Raw genomic sequence first — 13,059 nt, 5'->3', positions numbered from 1 at the left:
ATGAAATTTTATTAAACAAAATATAAAAAAAAGTACAAAAAACATGAAAGGAACAAACTAAATCCATGTAAATTAAAAACATAAAATAACTTTTCCATTGAACCTAAATAATTTTGAAGCAACTGCCTTTTTTTTTCTTTGTCAAAACTTTATTTATTTTCTCTTACACCACTAATCTTATTTTTCATTGTCTCTCAAACTTTTTCTTGTTTATCTTATTATCAGAGTATAAATACATACAGCTACATTTGAGAACATAAAATTTCATTTTAAAAGAAAAAAAATATATAAATTAGAAAGACCAATAAATCTAATTAATTAAAATTTTGAATTGAATGTAATATGAATTTCATTTGTAGAAATGATTTTTTTATTGATTTAAAGCAAAAGAGATAATACACCTGTGAAATTCTTTACAAATGTCTAGATTTATACTGCTTCTGGACAAGCTAACTAGGAAAAAAATCAATCCGTAACCTTTTCAATAATATATATATATATATATATATATATATATATATATATATATATATATATATATATATATATATATATATATATATATATATATACTCAATTTATATTGCATTCGAAAAACTAAGCTATATCTTTTTATCTTGTTTTGTAATTTTAATTTGTCCATAAAAGGTAGAATTATACTAATGACATTTGGAAGCTTTGAAGATAACACTTGTGTTAAACAGTTGACAAGGAGGAAAAGTTGCTCCTCAACTTAATTCTTTATTCTCTTTTAGTTTAATACTTTTAACAAATAACTTATATTTAATATTAAATTAAAATAAAATATACGATGAAAAAAAATGGAATATTAATTTTAGAAGATTTCAAATATAATTTAATCATTTATATATCATTTGACCTACTTGAACATGCAAACTTTAAATGAAGTCTAGATCTACTTCTTCCACTTTCACCTTTTAGTAAGAAGTATATAATTTTCTTTATCAAACTAACCTTTTTCTCTATCCTTTTCTTCATTTACTTCCTCTGTCCCTCTTTGCTCCTCTGTCTCTGTCTATATATCTGTTCAGACAACTCCATTAGATTTTTAATCAATTTTTAAATTCTAGATATCAATATTTTATTATTTAAATACCTAAGCATTTTATTCTTTTTGTGTTGACAATGGAAGTATTTATTCAACACATCTTAACCTAATTTTAAAACTCGTGACATATTATATTTAAAGAAAAAAAAAAAGATATAAAGAAGAAAAAAGATTATTCCAAATGTTATTATTCACTTAACATTAATTTATGTACAATACTATGTATCAAAACTCCATTTATAATCAGATTTAATTAAAATAATAATAAAGGTTTCATAAGATTTATTTTAACTCAGCCTTTCTTATTCTTCCCTCCAAACCTATCAAATCAATTTTATAATTTTTAAATATTAATATAAAAGTTAAACTCACATCTTTCTCACTTTTTCTTTCAGTCACTTTTACTACTAAATCAATCTTATAACGCTCTTAATATTCTTCTAATATTTTCATAAATCACATAATCACTAGCTAACAAGTGCATGTGGAATACATTAATTGTAAGAGTGCTATACCTTGTGCTATATTTGGTTATAAATTACTGTAAATGTGTTTATTAAGTGTTTAACCATATTATTAAGAGATTTATCTCTCTCACATAACAGATACATAATACATAACAATACAATAAAAACAAAACAGAAAAACATTGCAAACAACATCATTAAAATACATTTATAGACTTTCAAGACTAATTAGGATGGGGCTCAAACTTATAATTACACGATAATTCTAATTAAGTGTTGGTATTAGGCTTAGAACTACATTTGTTAGTTATGGAACAATTATGCTTCCTTCTATGGCCATACATACACAGCCCCTTGTTTATAAAATGTTGAAAACAGACTATAATATAGCTTCCTTTTTCACACGTGGTGCTGCCTTTTATGCCCATTCAATCACAGTTAATGGCCTCACATAAATATTTTTTTTCTCATATTAATTATAAGTCTGGATGAGTGTTTGCTTGTCTGGAAATATTTTAGAAAATTGAGAGCGAAATATTTTAACTACAGAAATTTTTATTATATTTAGAGGTCAAGAAATATTTTAACATATATACAAAAATGCAATGAAAATCAATCCTCGACAATATTTTTATTATATTTCTAGTTTACATTCCACACTATGTCATAGGGTAATCTTGTTCATAATAATGTTTCCCAATAAATTTTTAAATCACAAAAATAATACAAAATTTTACTACATAATGTACACCGTGTTACTTTATAAATTATTAAATGAATAAAAAAAGTAGCTGTCATGGAATAATTTCGTCTATAATAATTAGTATAATTTACGGTTTTTTTAAGAAAAATGTGAATTTCCTTAAAAGTTAGTTAATATTATTTTCTTAAAAGTTAGTTAATATTAGATAGGAAGGTATTAATGTTTCTGTTATTGTAATTAATGCTCCTAAGAGCAACTTTTTGTCTTAGGATTTTTAGATTATGGATTTCTATTTTCTCTTAGGGATTCTAACTTTTTTTTTTCTTTCTCTTTCTTGTTCTTACTGGAATCCTATATAATCAGGGTTCCAATGTGTTGTCTAATGTAAGAAAAGATATTCAGTTGCAAAAATTTGATTTTATCAATAAGAGAAATATTTAAAGTTCTTTCTTACCTTCTTCACTGCACCTCTTCTTCTCTGCAACTGGCTGACCTGCTTCCGCTCAACCATTGCTGCTACGAGCTCTGCCGGAGTTTCGTCACGAGTTCTCTTTTTTTCCTTCTCTCTCTCGCGAGCAACACAAGAAGTTGGACTCTACCAACTCTTTGACGCGAGGAAGCTTCTAGTGAAACTTTAGTTTCACGCTCTTGGACTTAAGCGTTTTGGGCCTTAAATATTTGGAACTGTACTTTTAATATAAGGGATTGTTTAAATTAAATGAGAATGATGATATAGTAAAATAAAGGGTTAAATATACTTTTAGTCTCTCAACTATGGAGCGTTTTTTGGTTTAGTCTCTCGTCCAAATTTTTCTTCATTTTCATCCTTCTCCTAAATGAAATTGTAATAATATTTAGTCCTAAAAACCAACAATGTTAAATTTTCAGTGAGCTGGCTAACGGTGTGCCACATTTCATGCTATGTGTACATTTAGAAATTGAAATTTTGAAATCCTCCTTCACCACTCTCTTCTCCCCCTCCTCCTCCACCACCACCACCTTCCCCTTCAACTTCGTCCTCGCGCAAGCTGCTGGTGCAACCGCAACAGAACCAAATGCAGCAACCCTAAATCACACTTCAAAGAAGAAACTCATCCACGTAAATCGCAACGCCATTGCAAGCTTCGTCTTTGTAGGAACTCTTCGCACACCATGGTGTCTTCTCCTTTATGCAACCATCATGATGCCTTCGTTCACTACCAAACTACGAACCTTAATAGTAGAGGGACAATCTCCAAATCGTTTCTCGTAGCAACCTGCAAACAAAGCAAACCTAGAAACTCAAACAACATCGTTGCAATTGCGCAACCAAGACTCAATGCGATGTATGAACCATATTCATCTTCCTCGCGAGAAGCCATAAACCAAGTTTGTTCCTCCTCCTTCATCTCACCGCGAACCAAAAGAGGAAAAAGAGAGGAAAACCCAAAAAAGAAAAACAAACAATAGAGAAATCCCCAATTCGCGAAACCTAGAATCGCGCCACCACCAATCTCCATCGCGAAGCACTTTGTCTTCCATCCTTCTTCACACCTTCAGGAGCCTCCAACCTGCAATCAGAAAACAACAACCATGTTGCAAAACCTTGCCTTAACTGGAATAATCACGCTACTATGATCAATTGACGTGAGCCTCCATTAGAACCAATGCCTCCATGTTCTCGCGTGATGACACAACCCCCTTAGCAACTTTTTGGAAACCCTAATTTTTGGAAGCTCTAAACCCTGTGCTGAAGAAGTCCAATTCCTACAACGAAGAATGTTTTTGTTTTTACTTTGCTTTAGTTTTATTTGCAGGAGAAGTAGGTTTGGGATGAAGGAGGTGAAGGCGAAGGTGGTGGTGGTGGTGAAGGGAAGAAACTTTCAATTTCAGAATTTCAATTTCTAAGTGTACACATGACACGAAATGTGGCACACCGTTAGCCAACTCACTGAAAATTTAACGTCGTTGGTTTTCGAGGACTAAATATAACAGTTTCATTAAGGAGAATGATGAAATTGAAGCAAAATTTTGAAGAGGGACTAAACCCAAAAACGCTTGATAGTTGAGAGACTAAAAACATATTTAACCCTAAAATAAAAGCGTGGTGACATTATTGTAATTATAATAAATTTTATAATGACAATTGTCATTTTAATTGTTGTTATAGGTTATAAATGGAGAAACAACAATAACTAATCCAAAGTTGGTGTTGAAAATTTTAAAAATTTATATTATATAATTCCTTCAAGGTATTATATTGTATCATTCATTTCTTTTTGTATTATTTAAATTATCAAAAAAAATTTATTATGGGTGTAGTGCAATAAACAAACTAGGAGTTATGAGTGTGACTATATTTTCATGCAATCAAAGACAACCAATATAATGGTTAATTATCAAAGTGATTCAGAATTTTAAAGACGACCAACCATTTGATAAATAAACATCAAAATGCATGTTAGTATTTCCTTCTTAGATATAAGAATACATAATAGATTAAGTTAGAGTTAGATGGTAATATATATATATATATATATATATATATATATATATATATATATATATATATATATATATATATATATATATATATTAGTTGTTTATTAAACTTTTGAGATTTTTGAATCATTTAAATAGGTTGTTTGAATGTTTTTTAACGGTCTAAATGTGTTTGTCTAAATGTGTTTGTTTGAAAATTTCTGACAAATTTGTGGTAAGACGAAATTGTAAGCACTTTATTTTAAAAAAGAACGTCATTTTTAATTAAAGATCATATCATAACCATCGTTATTATATAATTTCTTCAATGACCGATACAACCAAAACCGCGACAGTTTATTAATTCTATGTTTTTTTATATCAATTATGATGATTGTCATAAGCACAACCCTCGTGGTTTTTCATTTCTAAATTTTTTTATTCTTAAACTTAAGACAACATATGACGATGGTGTTTGGAAACCATTGTGGTTTGGGAAAAATTGACGATGATTTATTTAAGTGTCGTCATTTTTCCATAACTTTTAATGATAATGTTTCCAATGACAGGCCTGAGACTGTAGTAAAAAGTTATATTTAACTGTCGTCAAAAGATCTGTCTACAATAATGATGCCAATATTAAGATTTCTCATTAATATGTGATAGTTTTGTTCTCTTATAACTTTTTTCGAGTTGTTTTGTTTTTATTGTTTTTTTACCAAAAAGTACTTTTAATTATATTATTTCAAAAATAATAAAATTCATGAGGGACTCTTTTTCTTTCTCATGAAGGTTGGAAGATTGAAAATTTTAGTTTTAAAAAGTGAATTTATTATTATTATTTTTGGCATACTGTTGGACATCCCACATCGAATAGAGATAAGGTGATTTCATAATATATAAGTGAGAGCAAACTTCACTTACAAGTCAATTTTGTAAAGTTGAGTTACATTTAATGTTTACTTCTCAACATGGTATCAAGCCATCAGTCAGAGCTTATCTTAGCAAAATTTAATGTTTGTTGGCTCTAATTTTTACCCGCTATCGATCCATCCATTAATGTCTAGTCTCATGATCGAGATGTATATTTCTCAACATTAGCGAAGTGCGTTGGAGATCTCACATCGATTAGAGATAAGGCAATTTCATAGTATATATATAAGTGAGTGCAAATCTCACTTTATAAGTCCATTTTGTGGGGTTGAGTTAGACTTAAATAAACTTTTAACATGATACAAAGCCATGAGTTAGAGTTTATCCTAACAAAGTTTTTTGTTTGTTGGGTCAATTGTTCTATCCAGTGGATCACCCATTGATGTCTAATCTCACACACGATATGTATATGTCTCAATGTGGGGGAGGTTTTGGAAGTCTCACATTGACTAGAAATAAAACTTATATAAGTGTGTGGAAACCTCACTTTACAAGCTAGTTTTGTAAAGTTGAGTTAAACTTAAAATCAAGTTATTATCATATATATTAATTATTTAAAGATAATTTTGAAAAAACATATAATCACTAGTACAGGAAGGGGAAATTGCATCGGTTAATTTTGCTTATAGGCACCGGTTCTGCAATCGAGGCATATACGAACGAGGTAAAAAAAGAGTAGTTTTATGCCTCGGTTCTGAACCGGGTTAAAACGATATCAGATTATGCCTCGGTTGTTAAATAACCGAGGTAATAACATGTTTTTTTTTGTCTGCAGAGTCCTTCTTCCTTCCACAATCCCTCTCCCTTCCACGTCCCTCTTCCTTCCACAGTCCCTCTTCCTTCCACATCCCTCTTCCTTTCACAGTCCATCGTCCAAGCATAATTCAAGCACAGTTCAAGTAAAATAGTCCAGAACAGTCCAGAATTCAAGCACAGTTCAAGCAAAACAAAACAGTCCTACCAAATCTCAAAAATACAGAACAAATATCAGAAGCAAATCTCAGAAGCAAATCTCAGATTCAAATCTCATATGCAAATCTCAGAAGCAAATCTCAGAAGCAAAAATACGCCCTTGCCGCAACCTCACCGGGACCTCGCCACCACCTCGCTACCGTCTCGCCGCGACCTCGCTGCCGTCTCGCCGCGGCCTCGCTGCCGTCTCGTCGCGGCCTCACTGCGGTCTCGCTACCGTCTCGCCGCGGCCTCGCTACTGTCTCGTCGCGGCCTCGCTGCCATCTCGCCGCGGCCTCGCTGCCGTCTCGCTGTGACCTAGCTGCCACCTCACCTCCAAGAAACGACCGCGATTCGTTCAACCCTTAGATCGGCGAGCCACCATCGCGTCCCCTCTGCTTTCGCCACCGGCCACCATCGTGCCTCCCCTCCGCTTTCGACGCAGGCCACCATCGCGCCTCTCCTCCGCTCTCAACGCTGGCCACCATCGTGCCTCCCCTCCGGAGCGCAAGCTGCTGCAATGGAGGAAAGAGCCTCCTCGCGCCGTGGCTGCCAAGTGGGAGAAGAGAGATTCCCCTTTTCTGCTGCGAGAGTTTCTGCTTCTGCTCTGCGAGAGGAAAGAAAAGCGTTTCTGGAAAATGAAAAAGGAGATACGTATGAGAGTATAGGTCTGCGAGAGGTAATAGGCCTCAGTTCTCTTTTATCCGAGTCAATACCCAAATTATAGAACTCGGTTGTACCTTTAACCGAGTTAATAGGCTGGAATGTGTGCTATATGCTTCGGTTCTCACTGAACCGAGGCATATAAATTCATCAAAACTACAAAATTGCCACCGGTTTCTGATAGGCTTCGGTTTTTCTTAGACCGATGTCTATTAAGCGAGTTAAAAAGCATTTTTTTTACTAGTGAATTATGCATAAATCAAATACTATTGAATAAATTGATAATTTTCTCAATAACTATGAATTGTTGTAGTGTTTTATTTTTAAGGTTTAATACCTATTTTGGTCCCTAGGTTTGGTCAAAGTATTCAAAGTGGTCCTACCTTTTTTTAGATGTTCACAGTTGTCCCATATTTTGTAAAAATGGTTCAAGTTGGTCATTTTTGCTTACGGCATTAAAAATGCTAACGGTGTAATTGCCTTCATGACCAAAAGTGAATGAGTTGTCTAGTTATTGATTGCGTGGAACGCTAAGGTCAATTGACTTGGCAATGTATGTGAAAATGTTAAAAGTTGAAGTGAGTTGGTAAAAGGAAAGAGTTAGGGTTTATGCAAGTTCTTCCCTGAAGGGAGCAAAGTGATTGCAGCGTTTTTGGGTTTCCTTTTCTTGTGTTTCAAATCTTACAAGTTTTAGGGATTTCAGATTAGGATTTTGAATCAAGGTTGATTTCGCGTTTTTGGATTCTTTTCTTTGTTTGCGAATTGTGTTTCCTTTTTTCTTGGGTTGATTTCGCGATTTGGGTTTTGGTGTTCATGATCTTGCAATTTAGGATTTTCTGTTCTTGTTTCCTCAATTTTCGAATTTGGGATTTATGGTTTGCAAGTTGTTGAATTGGATTTTTGGATTCCTACTTTTGTGTTCTTGATTTTTCTCTGCTAGTTTAGTATTGCAATTCGAGGCTAGGGTTTTAATTAAGATTTTGGAGCTTTGCTTGATTTTCCCTTACATGGGGTGTTGCGGTGACAATGAAAGTCTTTTCTTTGGTTGATTTTTCCTTACTTAAAGTCTTGCATCTTTGCTGTATTGAGATTTTAAATGGAGATCTTCAACAAATTATTTTTGTATTGGGGAAGGGGGAAATAATTGACGAGACAGAAGGAGAAAATGGAAAGAAGGGTTAAGGAGTGAGAAATCAAGAGAGATTGTACCGACGTGAGGAAGAAAGAGTAAGCAAAATAATTTGGGTAAAATTAAGAAAATTGTCACGTCAATTGTCTTGAGCTTGCCATGCAATCAATAACTAGACAGCTCATGGTCAGGGGGCAATTACACCATTAGCGTTTTTAACGCCGTAAGCAAAAAAGACCAACTTAAACCGCTTTTACAAAACATAGGACAACTGTAAACATTTAAAAAATATATAGAATCACTTTGAACACTTTAACCAAACTTAGGGATCAAAATAGACATTAAATCTATTTTTAAAGATGGGAAAGTGTACCTAACAATTAATACTCAGATAATATTATGTGTTTTAGAAATAAAAACAAAGGTGAAGACATGTACTTTTTGCATTGATGTTTCCTTTTAAATTTTGTTTATTAGAAGAGAATAATTGATACTGTTATGAATATAGTATTTATGAGATTGTTAATCTTAATATATGGGGTTGGCCTACAGGGTTTGGTGTTTGATTGGTTAGGGCTTTTGTTGGGGTAGAAGGCTTTAAGTTCATTTTCATTTGTCTTGCTTGTGTAGCCTCTTTTATCAGTTTCTTAAGGATATAATGAACATCCTAATGCTTTGTCTTTTTTCCGCGTCTACCACAAGAATGTGAATCAAACTACTTACAACTTTGAGTTGGCCATAAAACAGATTCTATTAGCGTTGGCTAAATAGAGAAAATATAAAAAATTTAAAGTCGATCCAACCCACTCTAAAAACTTATAAAATTAAAAAAAAAAAAGAAGTGTCAGCAAGATAGAAAAGTAAAAATCTAGGTCAAAATGGTTGAGGGAGGTGGTTTGAACACTAAGTTTTTCCATGGGATAGGGTGAGAAACCAAGGTCAAAACTATGAAAAAAGATTTACTAAATGTATAGATATTAAAAATAGATTGAATAATGTTTTCCACAAATAAATAGGCAGGATAATGACTTACGAATCAGTACATTTTCTGAGGAGGAGATCAGGATTACGTATGGGACTATGAAAACAGTAAGAGTCTAGGTCCTGATGGTTTTTGTTTTAATTTATTTAAACAATTTTGGGATATCATTAAATATGATTTAGTGAGGGTTGTCAATTGTTTTCATAATTGTGGAAGATTGCCTAAAGGATATATATAATGCTTCTTTTATTAGTTTAATTCCTAAGATTGAGAACCAGCAAGGATTTGAGGAGTATAGACTGATATTTTTAGTGGAGAGTATGTATAAGATAATATAAAAAATCTTATAAAACAATGCAAAATGCTCTTCATAGAATTATAGATCACAAACAATCTGGATTCATCAACAATAGGGAAATTCTTGATGGTGTGGTGATGGTTAATGAAGTTGTTGAAGAATTAAGGAGGAAAAAAAGGAAAATGCATTATTATTAAGGCAAATTTTGAGAAAGCTTGCAATTTAATTGACTGAATTTTTTTTTATATGTTTGAAAGTTTAGGATTTTGCCCTAAATAGGTAAAATGGATTAGAAACTACATAGAATCGTCAACTATATTTGTTTAAGTAAATGGGAGTTTAATGAGACAATTTTCACCTACAAAGGAAGTAAGAAACAGGTAAATATATAGATTTTCGTCAGTATGATGTAGTTTGCATATTATAATATAATTGTGTGCAAATCAGAAACACAAAACAAAGTAATTATAAAGAGCACTCTTAGATGTTTTGAAATATCGTCGGGCCTTAAGGTTAATTTCCATAAAAGTGAGCTAGGAAGCATAGGGGTGCAATTAATAGTTGAAAGGTTCTCAACCATTATTCAAATATTTGGGTATTCCGGTGGGGACAAATCATATAAGGGAAGAATTTTGGCAAGATATGATCTTGAAAGTAAAGAGGCTAGCATTATGGAAAGGAAAGCATTTATCTTTTGCTGGTATATATAGGGCAACTCTCATTCAATTTGTTATTTCCTCCATTCTACTCTATTATTTATCATTGTTTAAATTACCTTTTAAGTGTTGAGAAAATATTTAGGAGAAATACAAAGGGATTTTTTTTATGGGGATGGGGTTCTGAAGGAAGGAAAATTACATGGGTAAAATGAGAAGATATATGTAAAACTAAGGAGGAAAGTGGATTATGAATAAATGATCTGAAATTGTTTAACATGGCTTTACTAAGAGAATGGAAGTGGAGACTAGGAAATGATGATCCTTGTTTATGGAAAGAGATTCTTGAGTAGTCAAAGTATGAATCTTGGAGAGCTTTTGGATGAGGAAAAAGATTCAAATTGTGAGTCTAGGCAGTGGAAAGATATTACGACATTATGTGGATGAGGACAAAGGAATATTTTGTTTGTTAGCAATAAAAGGTGAAACAAAGGCAAAGGAAATAAAATAAAATTTTGGAATGACAAATGGATAGGTGAAATGTAAGTAAAAGAAATGTGATGATTCCTAAACAGGAAGATTATCGATAGTATCATAATAGTGCAACAATTCACATTATTCAATTTACACACCTAGGAACAAATACCAAATGTAACAAGGTATGAGGGTGTATGTAGATGGCTATTGTTTGGGGTATTTGGACATAGAAATGATGTTATCTTTAGAAATATAAAAGTAGATATGGACGAAATCTTTATAAAATTTTTATGTTAGTTCAAACTAAAAATAGGCTTTGATCACTGATGATAAGTATTCAATAAAAACTTTTTCTTAGTTAGATAGGTGCTTGAGTCCTATTTCATGTACTTTTAATCTAAAATATTAAAGGACTATTTGTGTTGGTCTCATTCCTTTTATTTTTTGATCTCCATGATAGTTTTTCACTTGTTGGACTGACTTTGTTGCACTTCAATAATCTATACCAAATATTATGTTCATCCGGTATCCATAATGAATTGTACGACTCGAATCATATTGGTTAGTGGAAATCAATCTCGGTAACTAGTAAGGTTTTGATGATAACAAAGCAATCACTCTACCATACGAGTAAGTCTTTGGTTAATAGTGAAATAGCATTAAATGATTATGACAGGATGTCTAACATATGTAATGAGGCTAAGTAATTGATCAATACGTCCTAAAGATAAAAATATATGACTTGTATTGTTACTTATTTTTGCTTAAAAATTAATATTATATATGTTAGCGAAAGCAGGAAGTTAGGCAAATGCAAAGGCCAAGTCTTAACATTAAACGATTTTATGCAATAGACAAGTACATAAATGGTAATCATCAACCTAGAGGATTAGACGACTCAAGTCATTAGATAACCCCTCAGTCTTTAAGTAACACAAGGTGTTAGACGACGACCTAGGTGACACAAAGCATTAGACGACCTAGGTGACACAAAGCATTAGACGACTAAAGCGTTAAATGATCTAAATAGTAGAATGAATTATAATTGGCCTTCTTATTCTAAATGCTTAAATCTTTGATTGATCATGAAATTTGATATATTGATCTAAGTATTTAAAATAGAGAATTAATTATCCGAGCTATAACGTTTAAGAAAATTATCTCTAGATAATTACATTCTTAAAGAGGAAAGCGTTTGAACCAAATATTCAAACCAAATGAAAATTAGGAAATGATTAATGAACAAACTATTTGATTGGGTGTGAAATATTATTGCTCTAACAATTCAAATGCAGAAACATATTAAACAAAGTTTCTTTATTAGAACAATTGTGAACATTGAAGAAAGAGAAGAATTCGAATTAAGCCTGAGCACACTTAAGAAAAGAATGAAGATATTTTGAATAACATTAACAAATTCAAAATTAAAGTTTCCTTAATAAGACAAATGCACAAAGTTTCCTTAATAAGACAACTGTGAACGTTGAAGAAAGAGTAGAATTCAAATTAAGCATGATCTCACTCAAGAAAAGAAAATAGATATCTTAAAGAGCATTAGGAGATTCAGAATTGAAGTTTTGAGGAATGACGTTGAAGATTCACGTTGAAAATTCATATTAAAGAATTGATCAAGTCATTCCATATCAAGAAGATTATGATGAAGTGCAACAATTCAAATTCTCAACGAATAGCAAGTGCAACAACTATACAGAGGATTCAAATCCTTATGATTAAGAAGATCAATGAAGCTATTTCAAAAGGATCAAAGTGTTAATAAATTGTCATTTGTGATTAGTGAATTGAGTTAAGAGCTTACATATTGTAAATCCTTCACTTAGAGAAGTTGAAAACTGTGAGTTGAATTATACACTCCTATTGAGAGAGTGTCATTGTAATTGAAAGTTATTGATCTTAGGGGAGAGATTGAGAAGGATACCTAAAGAAGTTGATAACCAGTATAAATGTCTTGTCTGCATTTTCTATATCCCTACTCTTTACTTTTTATAGCCTACTTGTTTGTTTGCTTGGTTGTTTGTGTGTGAACTTGAATTTGTTTGTAGGCTCTATTAATCCTCCCCCTTATAGAGCCATCGTATGCCAACAAGTGGTACTACAACTTAGTCTCTAGGGAAATTCCTTAACCGGAAGAAAGATTTGATTCAATAAACAAATTCAGTGGAAGGAAACGTCTAACCAACAAATTGTCCTCCAATATTCAAAGGTGAGAAATATCATTTGGGAAAATTGAAAATGCCAACATATTTTGAAGCA

The sequence above is a fragment of the Vigna angularis genome, chromosome 8 (genome assembly GCF_016808095.1).
Source record: "Vigna angularis cultivar LongXiaoDou No.4 chromosome 8, ASM1680809v1, whole genome shotgun sequence".
NCBI classification, from domain to species: Eukaryota; Viridiplantae; Streptophyta; class Magnoliopsida; order Fabales; family Fabaceae; genus Vigna; species Vigna angularis.
The sequence above is the reverse complement of the archived record's forward strand: the minus strand, read 5'-3'. Positions refer to the sequence as shown.